Source organism: Protopterus annectens, chromosome 5.part0 (genome assembly GCF_019279795.1).
Source record: "Protopterus annectens isolate FY-2018-M chromosome 5.part0, PAN1.0, whole genome shotgun sequence".
NCBI classification, from domain to species: domain Eukaryota; kingdom Metazoa; phylum Chordata; order Ceratodontiformes; family Protopteridae; genus Protopterus; species Protopterus annectens.
The window spans coordinates 1,437,453,868-1,437,476,144 of NC_056735.1; the positions used below are offsets into that span (position 1 = coordinate 1,437,453,868).

A 22,277-nucleotide genomic window follows, 5' to 3' on the forward strand; every position below is an offset into this window, starting at 1 on the left:
CAATAGCTGCTCTTTTGCACAGATCCTAATATGATTCACAGAAAGTTAGCATTTGCCTTAGGAAAAATGACTACAGTTGAATGTGGCTGAGTCAAAATGGGCACAAAGGTCCTTAGTCTTGACTGCAAAGCAACAAAGTTCAACTGGTACTTAGAGAAAGGAATGATTACATTAACCACTTATCATACATCACTTCTGACTGCCCTTAACTGAAAATAATGGGTATCCATGTTAACCATGGACAGGTTGCAAACCTGGTCCCTGTTTGGGGGGGGGGGGCTGTATGAAAGGTAATAAAAGGCACTAAGGCAGTGTGGCAATGTTACAGGACTTTTACGACTGACACATGCACATCTCAAACAACAAACAACTCTAGATCCAGTACAAGTCCATATACTTGGGTTGTGCATTTGTCTTTGTCTTTGAAGGTACAGAGACAAACCAGTATTGACTCATTTGTGTTACAATAATCTGTTATAGACTTATCTTGCTGGTAGAGCAAGGTTACTGCCTGTGTGCCAGGGTATATTCCTATACGGTAATCCTAGCAAAGTCATATTATAGTATGCTGGATACAGCAACAGCCAATGTAAACATTTTTGCATGGTCCAAAATGGATCACTCCTTCACCCTTGCAACCAACAGAACAGCCATCTGCTCCATATCAACATATTTGCATTGACATACTGCAAGGCTTTCAAAATATTCTGTTCCTAATAACAAGAGAAACACACTTCAAATGGCAGGATATGACGCATGTGAAGAGACAGCAAGGATAATAACGGTGTTAAGAACAATGTGTGTAATGTATCTCTTGAATAAATGATCACTGGTAAAATGGTAACTGAACATAATTTCTTAACACAGGGATTTCACATTTTTGAACTAAAATAGTATTAAACAATTCATATCTAAAAATGGTAAAGAAATGAGACCCATTATAAGTCCATGCCCTCAGTCAATACAGGACAAACAGATTTATGTTTCTTTATTGCAACAATGTACATTCAAAGACGAGAACTTACGGAACAAAAAAAAAAGTGGAACTTGATAAGATCAAATAAGAGATAAGTGGGGATAACTAAGAAACTGTACTCCAGAAAAAAGGGGACAGCAGAGACCATTATGACTGGCAAATTGCAAGTGTGCCAAATTGTTTCAAAGACTGAGCCACAAAGTACACAGTTAACATAAGCTAGATTACTTGAACAAGGCATAAAATCAGTTAAGAAATGCTCAGATAGATACGCAAGTGCACATTTAAACACAACTGATTACTGATATGGCAAACAGATCCCTGCCCAAACAAAACAAAGCTCATGTCTTTTATCGCAAAAAAAAATCTCAGAATTAAACATAATATCCAATAATGCTACACCCCACCAACTAGCATCCCAAACCAAACAACTTGGTGTCATAATCAAAAAAACTACTACTTAAACTAAAATTTAGCTTCATAACTCCAAACAATCTAAAAATAGCAGCTGAGGTATATCTTACCCTATCAATGAATTCTATGTACTTATCCTACACAAGAAATCTTACATCTTCCCCATCCACAAAGGTGATCACTCAACCAGCTTCACCAAATACAGGCCCATTGCCATTCTATCCTCAATCAAAAATATTCAAAAAGTGCATTCAGATGCAGCTTCTACACTATATCACACAAAGCAAACTCCTTTCACCCGCACAGCATGACTTCCACCCCCAACACAGCACCTCTACCCTCAATCCTTAGATTCACCGACACAGTTAATACACAGAGGAATGAAGGCAGTTTAGTATCAACTCTATTTCTTGATTTATGTAAACCTTTTGATACTGTCTGCAACCTCATTTTCTGCACTATACTGGTCTTCAAGCTATAGCTCCAATAGATTCCAATCAGTGAAGTTTCTCACTCACGTCTCATCATTTCTCCCAGTTCAAAGTGGGGTGCCTCGAGGATCTATACTGAGACCTGTCCATGCCAGCATCTTTATTAATGACCTTTACTGGCTTATAAACCTGACATCTTAGTACCGTACACAGATGCCTCAACCATCATCTGCTCAGCAAACAATTTCACCAGCCTACAAAAAACAAGAATGTTTCCCTTCAATAAAACTTGGCTGACAACCTCCCAGCTATTCATCAACCCTAATATTTCCAAACTAATTATTTTCTTTCCCAAGCATTTCACAAATAAGAAACCCCCAGTGTTACCTCTTCCAACAACACCAAAACTGAACTTATCACACATAGTAAACTTCTATGAGTTTACATAGGCAAAGGCCTAAAATATCACTTTTACATTTCAACATATAGTGAAAAAAACACTGAAAGCTAAGCACTCTCTATATGGCAAAATCCTATTTGGCCTTCACTGCAACTAAAGATATTACCTTTGCCCTAATCCTGCCTACTCTCCTTTACTCAGCACCTATCCTCACTAACTAACAAACTAAAGCAAGTTTGAGCTGTGCTACAAGATTCTTAATTTTGCAGCCAAGCCCAGAGATCCTATCACTGTTTGGCACTCAGAGATTTAATTGCCTAGAACTGCTACACCATCTCACATACTCCCAACTTCCTATCATCCACAATCTAAGCTTCAATCCAAATGACTGCCATCTCTGGCCAGCCTTGTACAGTTATACTCTCCATCTAGGCCACTGCTCTCACCTGATAAACATCTACTACATATAGCAATGCCCAGCAAGTCCATTGGCAATTCTCTTTCTCCTACCAGGTAACCAAAATCTAGAATTCTATCCCTCTAACACTGAAGCTAAACTCTTGTACAAAATCTTTCAAAATGCAGCTAAAGTCACACTTACTCAACTCCTGGTTCTGCAAATGTGATGTGCCTGGATAGTGCTTTCCTCCTATACAACTACTATCTAGACTGCCCTCTCCTCATCCTCCAACTATATGCACCTAAGACTCACTACTACTTCCCTTTTACTACTCTCATAACCCCTCTCTATCCTCATTCTCCTTCACTCCTCTCTATTATTCATATCTCCTAATTCCTGCTACAATTTCGTATCTAGCACTCAAATATCACAGAATACTCATGTAAGAAATAGAATGTACAACAGATAAAAATATGTTATTTTGGTACTGTTGTTGTTATCTTAAAATTTGAACTAAATTCTAGTCTTACCATGGGCTGATATTTTAAATACGAGCTTGCATTACTGTAATCTTATCATGTATATGGAGTCTCTCTCCCCCATCCTCCTCTGAAAATGGGTCCTGGTCCCAGTCTGTCTTTCCTGGTAAACAAAAGCAATAAATAAAATAAATAGATGAACACCTCAAATTTGATCAGCATATAGTTCATGTTATAAAACAACACACCAAAAACTTTGTTCCATATATAAATCCAATTCCAACCTTACCAAAACCACTAGAAAAATTACAGCAACTGCAAACCTACTACCATCACTTCTTTATGTATCTTCCATGCTAACTTCAAATTAAACTCAGGTTACAATAAAACTGCAAAATTTGTTACAAACCTCCCCTCCTATTCCAATCACTGTCCTGCTCTAAAAGAAATGAAATAGCTAGAACTACATATACTCAGTTAGCAGCCACACATAATATATTCCAGCAACCAAATAACTGCTCAGCCATTCAAAACACACTACTCATCTACTCCCCTACTAGAAACTTATGATCCAGCACACGATCTCACCTCAAGACAACGAAGTTGAGCAATACAGCTGATCATCCTTTATACTCTGTGTCACAAAACTATGTAACTCCATCCCTCTCCACTTAAAACAAATTACCAGTCTCCAAAGATTCTTCTTAAAGAGCACCTTAAACAGGCATGGCTATGCTCGTGTTGCATACCAGACTTGTAATATAAAATTCTAACATCTGTCTTACCAACTACTTTATAACGTTTTTCTTTTACTTCCCTCATAAAGACATCTGCTAACTACTAATACATTTTATTTTCTCCCATTGACTTTCAAAATTTCCTTTATTTATCTATAGCAATATTTCTTTTTAATTATTCTACCCGTCATATGCTGATTATGTGTTTGCTTGCTTAGCTGCTTTGAATATTTCTTCATGTAGATCTAGTTATGTTCAGATGACAAGTTCAAAACTAATATCAGTAATTGTCACATAAAATGAATGTCATTTGGTAATACTGTCACTATGCCCAATTGTTACTGGTTAACTTGTATACAAGCAAAGTGACATTTTTATACATTTTGTGTAATATAACACATTTCTGTATAGCATATCATTGCATGAGTATTATTCAACTATGTGGAGCTTCTCTCCCTGGGCCTCTGCTGAAAAGGGGTATGCTAGCCATCCTAGTCAAACAATTCCAGTAAACAAATTATAAATAAAAAAATAAAATAAAATAAAATGACTGTGAAGCAGCCATGTTACTTGAAAGAAGATGGCATGGAAATAACAAGCAACTGAAAAACCTAACAGTGACTGAAACTCCTAACATCAAGACCTGTGTATAATTGGACCATTTACAGAGTAAGATGATTTACCAAAATGAGATTTTAAAGGTGATGTCAGTTAAGAACCCTGAAAGACACTGGCAGTATAGTATTTTATTCTGCAGGAAATGATGGACCTGACATTAGACAACAGACGGACAGACGGATGTAGGTAACCAACATCATTAATAAATGGTGACTTTGGTTTGTCAGATTCCTTGATGAGACACAACCTTGAATGGCCTAAGCAGGTCAATGCACCAAATACAAAAGTGCCACAAACATGCTGTCTTGAGGTAGGTCCTAAGAGATGTCTGGTAATGAGCATACTTGACCAGCAATTGACTGCAAAAACCTACCTCAGACTGATCGGCTCTAACTTTAATCCATAATGTCTTGCATTTTGATCTCTGAGACTGAATTTGAAGCAATGCCAGTAAAAAAAAAATATCAAAAACAGTTCATCAGTCCCTTGCCTGATCCCTGCATGTTTATTATGTTGTTTCTGTCCATAACCACAAAGGATACTACACTAGGAAGTTTCTCTCAGAGACTAAATGCAAATGTGAAGGAAGTGTATGCTAAAGAAAATATAAATGCTATGGTAGTTCATGGGTACAGAGTTTTTAACCAAAGGGGATGACAATGCACTTTTTGGCATTGAGCTTGAGGCTATGGCTGTGACACCAACCATCTGTTTCAGTGAGGCCCTTCTGTAGGATGTCCAACTAGTTTACAGTCATCTGTGAACTTCATTAGCCAGAGGCCTTCTGTGTTAGCCTGTACGTCAGAGAAATAGATACCAAACAGGAGAGGTCCCGGGACTAAACCCTGTGGTACTCCACTTGTCACTGGTTTGAAGTCAGATTTGTGTCTGCAAGTTTTACAGTGTGGGTTCTGTCAGTGAGCCAGTTGGCAACCCATCTTGTGACATAGGGATTTATACATAGTTTAGTGAGTTTAGCTATAATTCCAGAATGGAGGATTGTGTCAAAAGCCTTGGCAAGGTCATGATAGGCTGTGTGAACCACCTTACCCTCGTCTACGGCTTTGGTGACTGCCTCAAAGAAGTCAATCAGGTTCACGAGGCATAATCTGCCTTTCACAAACCCAAACTGGGTGGGGTCCAGAGTTTGGAGGTTACCAATGTCTTTGTTTATGAGTTCTTTGATGATATATGTTCCATGGCCTTGCAGACCAGGCTCGTCAGGCTAATAGGGCAATAGTTCCCGGGATCAATGGTGGCTCCCCCTTTGTGGAGTGGGATAACTGTTGCTGTGTGCCATTCAGTGGGCACAAAGCCTGATGTGAGGCTATGATTCAACATGGTGCTTAGGTGGGGAGCCATTTCGTTCTGATGTTCATATAAAATGCATCCTGGGATGCTGTCCGGTCCCATGGATGCTGTGTTTTTGGCTTTATGCAGCTTTTACCTGCATAGTTGTAATTACAGGGACTCTGCATTCTTCCCGTATAGACATGGGCCCTTTAGGAGGTAAGAGGAAGGTAAAGTTAGCACTGAACCTATCCGCCAGGATGTTGGCAATATCAGTTGGTTCTGTAATTTTCATGCTGTTTTGCTGTAACTCAGAGCAGATCTGGGTGTTGCCATTGAGATTCTTCACATAGCTATAGAATGCTTTGTGGTTGTCCTTAGAATCAGTGGTTATTTTGTTTTCGTAGTTAGCTTTGAAGGATCTTATAAAGGATCTCAGCTTCTTACTGAGGCTGACCAGGGAGCTCCTCTGCTCATGGGATTTTACTCTCTTTTGCAACAGTTTCTTCCTTCTGTTGTACAGTTTTGTCTGTGGCAGGGGACCACCAGATTGGCTTCCTTTTTTTGGAGGATAGCGTCTTGGCTCTGTTTGGGATAACACAATCCATGCACTCGTGTAAGTGCTTATAGAGTGCACTTGTGTAGGATTCAGCAGTTGTAACTGTATTGTCCATCTGCATGGGTGTCAAGAAGTTTGCCACTTCTGTCTTAAGAAGCATGAAGTTGGCTTTGGAGAAATTTTTGACAGTAGTTTACTTAATAGGGGGTGGGGGAGGGATGTGGATATCTAGGGTGATTAGCTTATGGTCAGATCGGACCAACGAGGAGTTGACTTCAGGTGTGGAACACCGGTCACTCATGTTGGTAATGACTAGGTCTAGGATATTGTTGCCCCTGGTGGTGCTAAAAGGTACCCACGAGCATGTTTTTCTCTGTGTGCATTTATTTTAATTTGTTGACTGAGTAGAATTGCTGGTACAAGGAGACAGTTCAGCCATATTAGATGGTACAACATGATTATGCTTATGCTAGTCCACACACAATACAAAGATGTGTAGTATACTTTCATTAACGTATGTTTCATCTTATACATTCATACAACTTAACAAGTTTGCAGTGTTACAGTATACAGATAACATTTCTATAGTATATCACAGCTTACAGCTAATGGCAGTTTTACATCTTGTTAGTTCAGACAATTCTGTGAATTTGTAGACAACTGTAGTTTTACAGCGTGTTACAATTAAGACAGATATCAGTTTTATAAAGAGTTTTACTGAGCATATGGCTCACTATTTAACCTAACAAAGGAATAGCTGGTATTTTGTAGAAGAAAAATTTGTTTCCCTAATCTAGGTGCTTTTTTGTCATTGCTGCCTGACAGCTTTGTGAATTACTTTGCCATACAATGAAGCATTTGGTCTATTCACATGATCAATTAAATTCAGTCTTTGTACATTTTAGAAAAGTTTGTAACACCCAAGAGTAATCTCATATGCCACTGTACACCTGGACCCTTCCAGGTATGCTGTAGGTAAACAAAAGATCCACTGCTTGGTAAGGAGAATCACAAATGTGAAGTACAGGCAGAAATGTAAGGGGGGTACAATTGCGGATGTATGGCAGTAATATTCACATTCTAGCAACGAAGGCTCCAAAAGTGGTGATGTGCAGTTCAACAAAACATAACAGAGCAAGAACACAATTACATGAAATCACACTTCAGAAACCAAATGCAGTAATAAGGGATGCAGTGATACAGCCTGATATTACATACAGAGCAAGCACACACCTTACCACAACCACAACTACCTATCCCAACACAATAATGAGCTCCAAAAAAGTAACAATCAGAATGCACTTGAATAAATATATATGTAAATATACAGCATACGGTTGATCACATATACAAATAAGATACATAGATATAATAGAACACTATATAATTCTTGTTCATAAGGTAAGGAACGTAATACAGTATTGTATAATAGTCAATATTATAGCATACGTTCCAGTATGTAACAAGATATATACTTATGCAAATGTCAGTAGCAAATTTCACTTTCCGGAAGCATTCAAAAAGCAGTTATGTTTATAGATTTATAGCTATTTACTAGGTTAACAACCTCAAGCATCTTTGTAAATCTAGCCATGCATCCCAGATCTCTGGCAAGTTCTGGTACCCTTGATAAGTGAATGCAGGGGCTTGGGAGATGAAACATTTACAAGCAGGAGCCTGGGAGGTGAATTGTTCACAAGCTGTCTGTGTCCATTAGAGACATAGGTGCCAAGCCAGGGATGAATTTTCTGTTCCCCATCCAGCTGTCCAAGTTACACTTGAATTGGGTTAGGGAGGAACTATGCTTCACATGGATGGGGAGCCTGTTCCAGAAATGGGGTAGTCTCTGGGTTACATATGTTTCTCCAGTAGGGCCTATTTATATGACAGGCAAGGTTTAAGTCTTTAGAATGGATAATTCTGGTTCTGTCTGTTTTACAGAAATGCAGGAGGTCCATCAGGGTATGGTCTGACAATTCCTTGTATGTCAGGCATAGATCTCCCATCAACAGACAGATATCAGTTTTACAAATGCTAAAGACAGAATACAGGGATAGGACTGTGAGGCAGTCTGCACAGGACATGTTACTTATGCCCTGTATTCTTTTACTGAGAAGCTTCTGCGGACATTCCAGTTGTTGGATATACCTGGTCCAGTACATATCAAAGGGCATATTAATGATGGGATTGATGAATGCTGAATACTGTGAAACAATGACTTCCTTGGACCTAAATGACATACCTTTGGTTATAAGCTGCACAGCACAGAATGATTTCCTCATCACTGTAGACACATGATGGTCAAAGGCTAGATTACTATCTATGTGTGTCCCTAAGTCCCTGACTACTGGGTCACCTCTAAGGGGTGTGTTGTCAATATGATACTTACCAGGGGTAGATGACTTCCAAAAGGACACTATTGTGCATTTCTTGCCATTTAGTTTTAGTCCATGGCTCTAACATGAGGTATTTGCCTGTATCAGCTCCTCCTGGACAACATTTCTCTTGGTGGGGAATTCTATGACTTTCCTAATTTGCAATTATCTGCAATTCCAGTCAACCAGAGACCACTGAATTGGCTTTGACTTCAGACAAGTAAAAGCCAAAAAGGAGCAGTCACAGGAATGATTCCGGAGGGACTCTACTTATGACTGGCCTCTTTGTAGAGGGGGACTCCCCAATTCTAACTTCCTGGGTTCTGGATGTTAGTCAGCTGGCTATCCACAGGTTGATGTTCTCCACTTGTGAGGCAAGAAGCCTGTTTGGAGGCCACAGTTAAATAGCAATTCCATACAGCCTAAGTCATGTTTCATGCTATTTAGAAAGCATCCTGGGATACTGTCTGGGCCCACTGATGCAGAGATCTTGGCCATATAGAGACTATTAAGGACCTATCCCCTAGTGATAGCAGAGGGAGTTATATTTGATGGTATTTCCAGATGGAAGGTTGAAGGGGGAAGAGGGGGTAAAGTTGGAGTTGAATTTGATGGCTAGTAGGTTTGCTGTATCTTCTGACTCATTATAGGCAGTTCCATTAACAATGAGTCCTGCACACAATTGTGTATTACATTTGAGGAAGCGAACATATATAAAGAACGCCTATTGGTTGACCTTGGCCTAGGAGGCCAAATTTGCCTCAAATTTGGCTTTGGTAGGCTTTATTTGTCTTGTTAGTTTGATGAGAATGCTTTTATCCTGCTTGGTGCTGCACCTCCTACTTTTTACCATGATTCTCTTATTGATGCTGTGATTCCACCAAGGTGGCTTGTTTTCTGAGTTAGTTCTGTACTTTTATGTGGTGGGTACAGCTGCCTCTATGCAGCTCTTACCATGCTTGTATCGGGTTTCTGTGAGCAGTTCTGCATAGGTAGCAGTGTTTTGAGGGTTTATGGAGACTTGAAATGTTGCTAGGTTATCACATTTTAGTATGAAGTTAGCTTTAGAGTAGTTCCTGAATATTCCATGGTTAGCTATGGTTCCAGGTTTTATTTTTACTTCAAAGGAGACCATTTTGTGGTCTGACCTTACCAAGGAAGGCATTACAGTAGGGACTGTGCAACAGTCTCCCATATTAGTGAGGACTAGATAAGAGTATGGTTGCACCCAGGGTTGGTGTGCTGACAATCTGGCCCAAGGAGTTTGTGTTTACAAACTCCAGGAATCTCTGTGCCTGTATGTTTGGTGTCATGTATGATTCCCAGTTTATAGTGGGGTAAAGTCATCCATGAGTACGGTACTGAGTTGGATAGTGAGTGTTTACAATAAGTTTAAATACATGTTACGAGTTTCCTGGGTCATATGTGGATCTGTGTGTCTGCTTTGAATTATGTGTGATGAATGCAGTGTGCATACTACTGACAACTTGATTCACATTAAGAGTGCTTTTATGTAAGAGTTTTGCCTCTACTGCTATTGTGTAAATACATCTCTAACATACCATATCAATTTGTTTGAGAATTAACTGGTTGTCAGTATACACAAGACAATTTCTACAGTGCCTCAAGATGCCTATATCCACCAAGCAGGTAACATAGACGGTGAGAAATTTCATATCCATGGCAACAGACCTTTTTTATTGATTAGATGGCTGGACAGAGAATATACAGTAATGTCAGGTGTATCTAGTTTACAAATCTTTGGGCAATGTTTATCACTGCAAACTAAGTTGCCCTGTGTGCAACTAGGTATTGGTGAAAATTTCAAGGGTGCTTTTACAGGAAAGTATCAGCTTGAGGTGTCTGCATCTATACATGCACTGCCAAACACTTGAGGGTAAAACTAAGTAGAACCTGATGATTTATGGATGATATATAGTTTGGTTAGACAGCAACAAATCATGCAGTACTTACTGAAAAGAAAGAATTAGCCTGTCAAGAATGATAAAAAGAGAGGATTCACCTGAATGGCTACTGCCGGGTTACTGCTAGTCCTGGTCTCACCACAGCTTCATACTGCTGAGATGTAATGTTCCTTTGCTTCATATTTTACCTGCCAAGATACAATGCACCTTTAATTCTTTGCTCACCAGAAGCAGAACAGTAGCATCAATCCCAAGATGAGAAGCAGGCCACAGGCTCCTTGGTGATCACCAAGTCTTACACATCACACTGCAATTTTATCTCTCTCTCTCTCTATATATATATATATATATATATATATGTATATATATATATATATATATATATATATATATATATATACACATATATTTATTTATATATATATATATATATATATATATATATTTACACACACACACACACATATATATATATTTGTATGTAAATATACATTTTTAGGATGATGTTTCTAAAAGGAATATACTAAGATGTGGATAGGGAAGATTGACTAAGGGATATAGTACAGTAAGAGGAACTTAGAAGTGATGAAGGCAGAATGACACTATTGCCATCCCCAAATGTGACAGGTGAAATGCACCACTGCCACTCATGTGACACCAATAGCACTGATGAGGTTTGAATCTCACCACTGTTAACCAAGTGTGATTGAATAGCACTAAAGTATATCTAAGTATAGTACTATAACTAATTCACAAAATACATCCTGGCCCTAAAGATCATAAAGAGTATATGTACTGCTGTCCTGGGTAATGGCTTCCAACATCTAGACCCAGACTGGACTGCACACAAGCCTTATAGAGCAGTTGTAAGCCAGGCAGCCAAGGCCAATGTCTCACCTTGCTCTCTGTGAGCCAATGCCTTCCAGTGACTCTATCCGTGGCAACTGCCTTTTACAAAAATTACTTCTAGACCCTCACATAATTACCAGTCCTCCACAGCCTTCTTCCTGGCATGCAAGTAATGCTACCATCCTAGATTAGGGCTAGAGATCCAGCTATGAAATCATACCCTTTAATATTTTTCACAGGTAGTAGGCCTAAGTAGTCTAATGTGAGATGCATGCCAGCTTGTTAGCTAACAGTAAAAATAAAGATTACACTTTTCTCAGATAAATAACAGTACATATACATAATAATTAATAAATGCCAGCCACAAGAGCTTAAAGGGTAACAGATATTCTTTATGTATATCATAAAGAAAACAACACAAATACAGATAAAAATTTATATAGATTGGCACACACAAAGTAATGAAATGAAAGTGAATAAAATAGACAGGATACATACAGAAAGCTCCAGGCACACACATTTCCTGACAACAATTGATATAGAAGTACCATCACTATTATAAATTAGATAAATTAATAAATAGTTTTAAACTAGATACATTTTTCTGATGAGTACACTACTCAGGCAGGTCAAGATACAGCTATCATACAGCATAGCACAGCACACAGTTATGCACACTGACTTTTCCCCAGCCTCTAGTGCTCATCACATAATCTCATCTCCCTTGTTACTAAAATTTTTTTCACCATGGCAACAGTAAAGATTGCCAGTACACATCCAAGAATGTTTCATCTCCTTGGATTTTGAATCTACCCTGGTGTGACTTAGTGATAAACAAGCCATTTAATCCGCCAGCAATTACATGTCCAAAAGAAAGACAACTCTTGGCCTTTCATTTTTTTGTTGTTGTATTAACATTCACACGAGGAGACATTACATCTAGAGATCCAACACACTTCAAAATACATTCCTTGTTCTTTTATATTCATGAAGACAAAAGTTATGTTTTCTTCTAGCCATGAGAACAACACTCTGATTGCAGAGAAGAGAAAAAAATCAATTTTTGGGGTCTATGTTCACTTTCTGAATTTAAAAAAAAAAACTAAACTGCAGAAGAACAAACGTAAAACAGTGAACTAGAAAAGCAGTGAATGCCAAGAACTTTGAAAATAACTTCAGCAAATGGCCATAGTCAGCCAACAACCAAAAAGCAATGCCATGCATAAGGTAATTGAAGGGGACTACTAAATATGCCCTATTCCCCACTGTAGTGCCAACTTGGAATTGGTATACATACTTTGGGAGGGGAAGCATGCTGTATGTGCGATGTTGGCCGACTATGGCCATTCTATTTATTTTACTTTGCTGTTATCGGTGTTTGCTACTTTTCCAGTTCATTGTTTTTCTTTCATTGTTTTGAGGTCTGCATTGTTTTTAATTCAGTAAGCGAACATAGACCTCATTTTCTAAACTTAACCTCATATTAACAGTGACTAGAAAAGAAGATTTTGATGGAGAGAAGGCTGTCAAAGATAAAAACAGAAAGAGCTTTATTGAGGGGAAAAGGTATGGTGATAGATCCACACATTATTAAAATATGATTTTAATAAGTCTGGGTTTACAGATCTATCCAATAGAGGGTAAAAAGTTTCAGATTTAAGCAAAACAGCTTGATTAAATGAAGTTGCCATGGGAGATTTGGGAGGGAATGAAATAGGTCAAGAATTTACTGGGTGAGCAACGTTTTCTACTGGGAATATACCTCTGGGGAAGCTACTTAAGGAATGGGTATATGTCTGAGATGTATAAATTTTTATGTGGTATAGTAGCTGAGATAATTTGAGCATTCAAGCTAAAGGAGTTGTCTTTTGATAGTGCAATGGTTGATTCTGTTGTTTACATTTGTAGTGAGCGTAGCTATTGTTGTGTTTCTGTAGCTTTGCAAACTGGGTTGAATGAGAGTTTATGAAATGGGGTTGCATATGAGAGTGTAGGAAGTAGGCAGTTGCTGTGCGTTTGTGAATTCACTTTAAGTAGGATTTTACCTAGTATAGCAGTCCAAGCTTTTGGTTTGTTTTTTGGACTACCGCTTTGACCTGATTGGACAGGAAGGTAAAATTTATGATCATCATCAATGATTTACTGCTTTAATGACGACACATAGTTTCATAGTTTAGTACTAGGCTATCTGCCCTGGGGCATTTGTAAGCCTAGCCATAGTGATGTGGCTTTCGCCACCCCATGAAATGGTACAAAAATGCACAGAATAGATTTAGAATACTGTGCCTCTGTCTAGTAGTGACACAGTGAAGGTCCCCTTATATAATAGAATTACTGTGCCCCTGTCTAGTAGTGACACAGATGTGACCCCTGGGGTAAACTTATGATCTCCCATCCACTCAAGATTTCTCTTGAAGAGAGTCAGTGAGGGGCTCTGCCTAACATGAACTGGGATCTTGTTCCAAAGCATGGGAAGCCTCTGGGTTATGAATCTATCCCTCCAGCATGTCCTATTCATACTTGTGCCGAGGTTTAAGTCTTTAGCTCTCGTGGTTCTGATGGATTTGGATTTTTTGAGGTGGAGCATGTCCATCAGTTCCTGATTGGACATGGCCTTGCACGTCAGGCAGAGATCACCTCTGAGCAGGCGGTATGCTACTGAATAGAGCTGGAGTTTCGTTAGTCTGGCAGAATAAGACATATGTTGGAGACCCTTTATCCTCTTAGTGAGGTACTTTTGTAGTCTCTCCAGCTGTTGCAAATGCCGGGTGAGGTACATACCAAATGGGGCATTGTACTCAATCATGGGTCTGATGAGGGAGGAGTATAGGGGTACAATGACATCCTTGGATCTGGATGTGAATCCCTTCATGATAAGGTGTGTAAGGTAGAATGTCTTTCTAACCACTTTGGCAACGTGAGTGTCAAATGAGAGGTCGCTGTCGACTTGGGTCCCTAGGTCCTGGATTACTTTTTCCATACTCAGTGGGTTGCTGTCTATGTGATAATTTGTGGGTACTTTGTTTTTCCCAAAGGGGATGACTATACATTTTTTGGCATTTAGTTTAAGGCCATGACTCCGGCACCAGTTGTCTGTTTCTGTGAGGCCTTTTCGTAGGATGTATGTGTCTGCTGGTGTATCGATTATGGCACCTAGTTTGCAGTCATCTGCGAACTTTGTCAGCCACAACCCTCCCATGTTTGCTTTAACATCTGAGAAATAAATGCCGAACAAGAGGGGTCCCAGGACAGATCCCTGTGGGACACCACTTGTGACTGGCTTTGAGTCTGACATTGCTCCAGCGATTTTAACTTTATGGGTTCTGTCCTTTAGCCAGTTTGCAACCCATCTAGTGACATAAGGGTTTACATTTAAGCTGTTGAGCTTATCTATGATGCCTGAGTGGGGTATTGTGTCGAAGGCCTTAGCCAAGTCCAGGTAGGCTGTATGGACTGCTTTGCCCTCATCAATGGCTCTAGTGACTGTTTTGAAAATGTCAACCAGGTTCAAAAGGCAGGATCTGCCCTTTACAAAGCCAAACTGGGTGGGGTCAAGTGTCTGTAGGTCCCCAATGTCTCTCTTTATGAGTTCCATAATAATTCTTTCCATAGCTTTGCAGACCAGGCTGGTTAAGCTTATGGGACAGTAGTTCCCAGGGTCTGTAGAGGTACCCCCTTTGGCGTACAGTAACAGTGGTCCCACTCCACAGTGTTCAGGTACATATCCTGTAGTAAGGCTAAGGTTAAATAGCATTTTTATGTGCAGGTTTAGCTCCTCTTGGAGTTCACGTAGCACGCAACCCAGGATACCGTCGGGTCCCATTGATGCTGTCTTTTTAGCTTTGCTGAGGGCGGCTCTCACCTGGATATCTGAGATGACAGGGAGATTACATTCAGCTGGGATAAGTATTTCTTCTTTTGGGGGTGAGGGAGGGGAGAAATTTGCACTGAACCTGTCAGCCAGAATGTTGGCAATATCTGTGGGTTCAGTGTATTTTTTGTTGTTGTGAACTAACTCTGAGCATATCTGAGGGTTTCCGCCCAGGTTTCTAACATAGCTGAAGAAGGCTTTGTGGTTATCTTTAGTGTCTTTAGCAATTTTTCTCTCAAAGTTGACCTTGGATGTTTTTATGAGAGAACGTAGTTTTCTGCTAGTGTTGATCAGAGATGTTTTCCCTTTATGGGATTTTGCTCTTTCTTCCTTTTTTTCCTTCTTTTGTTATACAATTTGTTAATGGTTGAGGTCCACCAGACAGGACGCTTGCCTTTGGTGAAGAGGGACTTGGATTTATTTGGGATTGTATGATCCATGCATTCTTGGAGATGTCCATAGAAAGCATTTGTGAAGGATTCAGCATTGTGGGATGTGGTATCCACTGGCACAGTGAGCTTAAAGGATACCATCTCAGTCTTAAGAAGAGTGAAGTCTGCTTTTGAGAAGTTTTTCACTGTGGTCTTGTGTGCTATGGGTGGAGGTGGGATATGTATATCCAGGGCGATTAGTTTGTGGTCAGATCTCACTAGTGAGGGGTATACCTCCAGTGTGGAGCATTTTGTCCCCATGTTTGTGATGATCAGGTCTAGTATATTATCTCCCCTAGTGGGAGAGGTGACTAGTTGTTCCAGTGCATTTGAATTTATGAATTCCAGGAACCTTTGGGCTAGGGCGGTAGGGCTAGAATAATGTACCCAATCTATGTTAGGGTAGTTGAAGTTTCCCAGTATGATGGTATTTTGTGATACATTCATATCCTCCAATGTCTTCAGGAAGGTTGAGTGGGGTTCCTGAGATTGGGAGGGTGGTCTGTAACATGCTACCAGTTGTATAGCAGTTTTGCCTATGGTTAGTTGCACCTGTATAGTCTCCGATACTTCATGTGTTGCTACTAACTTGGAGGTGTGGGTGTACTTGATGAATATGGACACTCCCCCTCCCTTTGTGGTTCGGCCCGAGTTTTGGGGCCGAAAAGCATGATACGAGGTATAGCCTGGTAGTGTTGGAGTGCTCTCAGGAGCCTTGAACCAGGTTTCAGTGACTGCACAGACATCGATGTTCTCCATACTGAGGAGTGCTTCGAGAGCCTGCATCTTGAGATTTAGATTTCTGGCGTTGAGCAGCATTACCCTTAGTTTTTTTCCAATTTTGTTTTCTAAGGAGGTGGGTTTGTCTTTTGAGTCTTGCCTAAAAAAGGCACTATGGGGGTGGCAAGAGCCTTAGCCAATATCCAGAAGCCCAGTGGTGACAGGTGCAAGCCGTCCCTTGCAAAGCAGCGTGGCTTGTCCAACATGTCATCCCAGGCAGACAGACATTGGATCCCCTTAGAATGACACCAGTACTTGAGCCAATTATTAAAGCTGATCATCTTGTCTTTGTATTGTGGCATCATTCTTGGTGAGGGCAAGATGCTGCTCAGGGTCAGGGTCATACCAGCCTGGGCTACATAATCAGAGAGCTTCTCTATGTCTCTTTTCATGTAGTCCAGGGAGGTACGTCTCAGGTCATTCACGCCAGCATGGACAATGACGGAGTCATATTTGTACTTGCTTTGGAGTGACCTGAGTGCATGTGTTATGTGGCGGTTCCTAGCTCCCGATAGGCAGCTCACAGTCACCCTCTCCTTGTTCAGCCTGGTAAGCGGGACATCAGTGTGTCTGACTATAGAGTCACCTATTACTAGTGTATCAGGCATGGTGTTTGGCCTTAAGGGCTGTGATTGATTGACACACTGATATATTGAAGTATGTGTTGCATGTGTTTTGTTTTGAGGTGGTGGATTTTTGGATGTCTGCTTTGGGAGCCTCTGTTGTTTTGGTAAGTTTTTTTATTAGAGCCTCCGAGTATGTCTTTGTGTTTTTATGTGTTTGGTTTGCAGTTGTGGTAGGTCGATGTGGGACTGGGTTTGTTGCGTGTGTGGTTACCATCTCCTCCTGTCTGGTCATGCCAGCCCTGAGTTGAGAGAGTTCAGCCTCCAATTTGGCTATATAGTTGCATCTCTCACATGCATTTGTGTTTGTTGGGAGGAGGAGAGGGTTGTCTGTGTACATGAGACAATTGTAGCATTGTCTCAAGATACCCAGATTAACCAGCTGAACTGGAGAGGACGCCAGTAATCTACCACTTAACATGCTAGAACAGTATAAGGGAGTGCTGTGCCTTTAAGGGAAGTGGATATTCACAGGGGTGGTAGGTGGATGTAGTGCTTACTTAGTATGAGAGTGATAGGAGTTGTGTGTGAAAAACAGAATCAGTGGTGACACCATCAGAGGAAAGAAGAGTAAAATCATATTTTACATCAAAGTTTGACTTGGGGGGGGGGGTGAATAACTAACTCATATTTTGTCACATAGATATATTTTGCCACATAGATCAGGCACTGCCAAATGTGTTAGTAGCAGGTGGTTAAAGTCAAATCATCATTTTAGATAAAGAATTATATTTCATTTTTGGTCCTTTCTCATTTTTTCTGTATGCAGAAAAAGAGATCTGAAGAAATAACAGACATCCTGCCTATTTTTGAATAACATTTACTACACAGAACCAGTGGCACATGATCAAAACTGGATATTTAAACACAGACATGCTCCTGATATGGAATTACTGACAGAAATGTACTTACTTCTATTGCACATCCAACCGCTACCCTTTCTCCTACTCTGTGCTGTTGTTACCCGTTTATTTATTTATTTATTGGTAACTGGGTACATGCACTGCTCAGAAGACCCCCTTTAGCCATGATCCACAAGTACAAAACAAAATCAAATGTGAATATTCAAGAAGCATACAATACATAATAAATTCAAAATCACATTTTTTAAAGGATCGTGGAACAAATACACGATCGCTGCAAATCCTTAGGCTTGTTACAGAGTCATATGTGAAAAAGAAACTTTGCAGAGATAAAGTTAACAGCAAAAGCAAAGCGTTGACAAAATTACAGTATATACATAAAGTGTACTAGCTGTGGTGGTACTGCGGTAGCGTTGTTGCCTCACAGCAAGAGGTTCTCCTGTAAGATTCTCAGCTGGAGTGCCTTCTGTGTGGAGTCTGCATGTCCTCCCCACGGTCGAGTTGCCTCCGAAAGACATGCGTGAATGGACGTGCCTTCGCTATCGGGCTGGCAACTCAGCACCATAAAAATTGACTGCCAATCATTAGTGGACCAGACTTCCGCTTTGGTGACCCCTAACCGGGAAAAGACAAACAAACAAACAGTATATACATAAAGTCAATTTTCAGTTTCAGCATTTCAGGAAATAAGCAAGACAATATTTAGGATAATAAGCAGAGAAAGACGGTCATACTGGAGGTGTCATGCTGTTAGAATTCAACATTTCATGCTGACTGTCTTATTGGAGTCTCCAGTCTGGAGGTGGTATGCTGTTTGATAGCAAAGGTTGAGGTTAACTATTGTCCCTATGGCACTTACACTTTGTTTCTTTGTGCAAGTGTTTGGAGAAGGCCTTTTGGAACTCAATGAGAGATTTCAGGTCCCTTAATTCATTTGGGTATCTATTCCATAATGTTGGCTCAAGGTGGAAGAAGGCACATTCTCCAGTACCTGTTTAATATGGCGATCTAATTACTGTGATAGCTTTCTCCTGGGTACTTCTTAGGGAGAAAATCTGGTTTGGGATGGGTAGTTTCATTTCTAATGTTTGCAATAGCCACTGTTCAGTATTTTGTGAATGTGAATAAGAGTACATAGGAGATAAGCTGAGCTTTTGGTGACTGAAAGTCATTTTAGATGCCATAACTGATTACAATGGTGAGATCTGCTGTTGCCAAAGAGAACAAATCTGCAAATTTTATCTTCTGTGGTCTGAAGTCTCTGGGAATTTTATGCTGTGTAAAAGGTAATCAGGGAAAGACAATATTCCAGCTTATGGAGAAGAATATTTTTGGTTAGAGAAAATAGGTTGAATGGGAGAGTAACTGAGAAATTCTATAGCAAAGTACTAAGTTTTGTCTATATAATTTGAAAAAGGTCAAAGAAGGATCAAGGTGTATTCAGAAATGTGGGGAATGAAATAAGATATATGAGGGGGTTTCTGAGGAGTTGAAAATAGTATAAGGTTCGTCCTTTTTTGTGATTAATTAGAAGTGATTACAATCAGCCCAGATGCATAGCTTAGTGAACAAATGTTGCAGTTTGTTCTGGAGATCAAATTGGAATTTACTAGCTTGTAATGGAAGGATATCATCTATATACAGTGATATAACAAAGGATGGGAAGTTGTCTGTAAGATCATCAATAAATAATGAAAACAGAATGAGATCAAGAATTGAACTTTGTGGCACCCCAGTTTTTAGGGGGCCAAGCAATGATGAGAGGTTGTTTAGAGGGTGTTAGGATGTTCTATTCCCCATGTAACTTTAGAAACATTTGATAGGGTAGTGGCCAAAATTAAGTCTGTTCAGTTTCATAAGAATCTTCTTCTTCCGGCTTTTTCCCGGTTAGGGGTCACCACAGCGGATCACCTGTATGCTCATGATTGGCAGTGGAGTTTTATGGTGTCGAGTTGCCAGCCCGGTGCCCAACCTTCCACAGAAGGCACACACACTCACACCTAGGGCCAATTTAGAGTGTTCAATCCACCTACAGCATGTCTTTGGGATGTGGGAGGAAACCGGAGCACCCGGAGGAAAACCACGCAACCACATGCAGACTCCGCACAGAAGGCACCCCAGCTGAGGATCGAACCAGAGAACCTCTTGCTGTGAGGTGACAACGCTAACCACTGCACCACCGTGGCCACCCTGTTCAGTTTCATAAGAATACTGGGATTAATGTATTTGAATGCCGTGGTCATATCTACAAATATCTCAGCAGTGATAATACCATCATTAATGTTAAAAAATGGAGTCAGTTACAATGAGCAAGGCAGTGCTAATATTGAAGGCATGCTAAAAACATGAGGGTTAGCAAGCCATAACTATTAATATAGTTTATTCTTTGTAGAGGATTTTTTTTTCCAAATATTTTTGCAAGAGGGCAGATAATGGAGATTGGTCTAAAGACCCTGATAGTATTAGGAGAGTATATTTTAGGTAAGGGCATTATGGTGGTGAGCTTTAAGGCTGCAGTAACTGTTCCTGTTGCAAGGCAGAGTTTACATGTAGGTTAAGGGTTTGGCAGTTTTATCCGTTGTTCTTTTTTGGGAAGGTGTAATGTAACTGGGTGACTTTTTGGAGGATTTTTTAGGTTTGTGATGGTTTCTTTTACTAAGATCTCTCTAAAAGGGAATGCTTCTCCATATTCAAGCTATTGTGCTGGTTGCCAGGCATTTGGAGTGGTGTGTTGAAATGGGGTAGAGGGTTGACAAGAATTAGTGATTTCTTATATACCGGCAGTGAGAAAGTTTTTGAACTTTCCTGGCAGGAGAGGCTTGTTGCTATATTTTAAAGTTGTGAGAGAGTATTTAGGTTTTCTAATCTCTCCTGCGATTCTTATTTTCTTCCAGAATTGTTTCTGATTACTGTAAGCAGCAGTTTACTTATTTCGTAATTGTGCAGATTTGGCCAAATTACTTGCTGCTCTAGTTTGCTTTTTTAGTGTTTGATAGGTTTGGTGAAGGTTAGAAATATTTGGGTTTTGTTTGCATGCTGAACATGCCTTATCCCTCTGGTTCATGAGAGGCTTAATATCACTAGTGAGAGAGAGGCATTTTGGCCCCTCAGTCTCCTTTGTTTACCAGAGAACAGTGTTATGGAGGTGAGATACTGGTAAAGTAAGCCAATGCATTTGTTGGGTTGTTTATGAGATATAAAGGGGACCCATCAATGTTTTGCAAAACGTGGTCTAGGATAGGAAGCTTGTGGCTTTGTAATGGCCAACTTATTTCAATTTCTGCGGCTATTTTTGTCTTTTTTAAAAAAAACAATAGGAGACAATAGGACAGTGGTCACTTAGTGAATTAGAAAGAATAGAGATACTGGAGCAGGAGTATCCAATTTTTACAATAATAAGATCTATAGTGGTATGGCTTCCTGACAGCTGGTTTGGTCTGGTAGGATTGTTTACAAGTTGTTCAAGTTTACTTAATAATATAATTTTTTTAGTTGTGTAGAATCTGCACCTGTTGTGTTTACAGTGAAGTCAACTAATATAGTAATACTATTTTTATTTATTTATTTTACATTTGTTAACCGGGCTAGTCCAACTGGATACAAGTCCATTTTCAGTGGAGGCCCGAGGAGAAAAGCTCCACTAACTACTACTACCATCCAACTGCTACCCTTTCTCCTACACTGTGCTGTTGTTACCTGTTTATTTATTTATTTATTGGTAACTGAGTACATGCACTGCTCAGAAGACCTCCTTTAGCCATGATCCACAAGTACAAAACAAAATCAAATGTGAATATTCAAGAAGCATACAATACATAATAAATTCAAAATCACATTTTTTAAAGGATCGTGGAACAAATACACAATTGTTGCAAATCCTTAGGCTTGTTACAGAGTCATATATGAAAAAGAAACTTTGCAGAGATAAAGTTAACAGCAAAAGCAAAGTGTTGACAAAATTACAGTATATACATAAAGTGTACTAGCTGTGGTGGTACTGCGGTAGTGTTGTTGCCTCACAGCAAGAGGTTCTCCTGTAAGATTCTCAGCTGGAGTGCCTTCTGTGTGGAGTCTGCATGTCCTCCCCACGGTCGAGTTGCCTCCGAAAGACATCGTGAATGGACGTGCCTTCGCTATCGGGCTGGCAACTCAGCACCATAAAAATTGACTGCCAATCATTAGTGGACCAGACTTCCGCTTTGGTGACCCCTAACCAGGAAAAGACAAACAAACAAACAGTATATACATAAAGTCAA

The 22,277-nt window shown here is 39.9% G+C and overlaps 1 protein-coding gene across 4 annotated transcripts in view; it reads right to left on the reverse strand.

Moving 5' to 3' along the window:
* NALCN (sodium leak channel, non-selective) overlaps positions 1-22,277 on the reverse strand; it is a 3,563,801-nt gene that overhangs the window by 3,531,499 nt on the left and 10,025 nt on the right. Inside the window, exon 1 of one of the 4 annotated variants that reach the window (XM_044071240.1) lies at positions 3,152-3,229. The exons of the other annotated variants lie outside the window; for them this stretch is intronic. The gene's annotated coding sequence lies outside the window, so the exon portion shown is untranslated. Of the gene's footprint in view, positions 1-3,151; positions 3,230-22,277 lie in introns of those variants that run through there. 4 annotated transcript variants of the gene reach the window in all.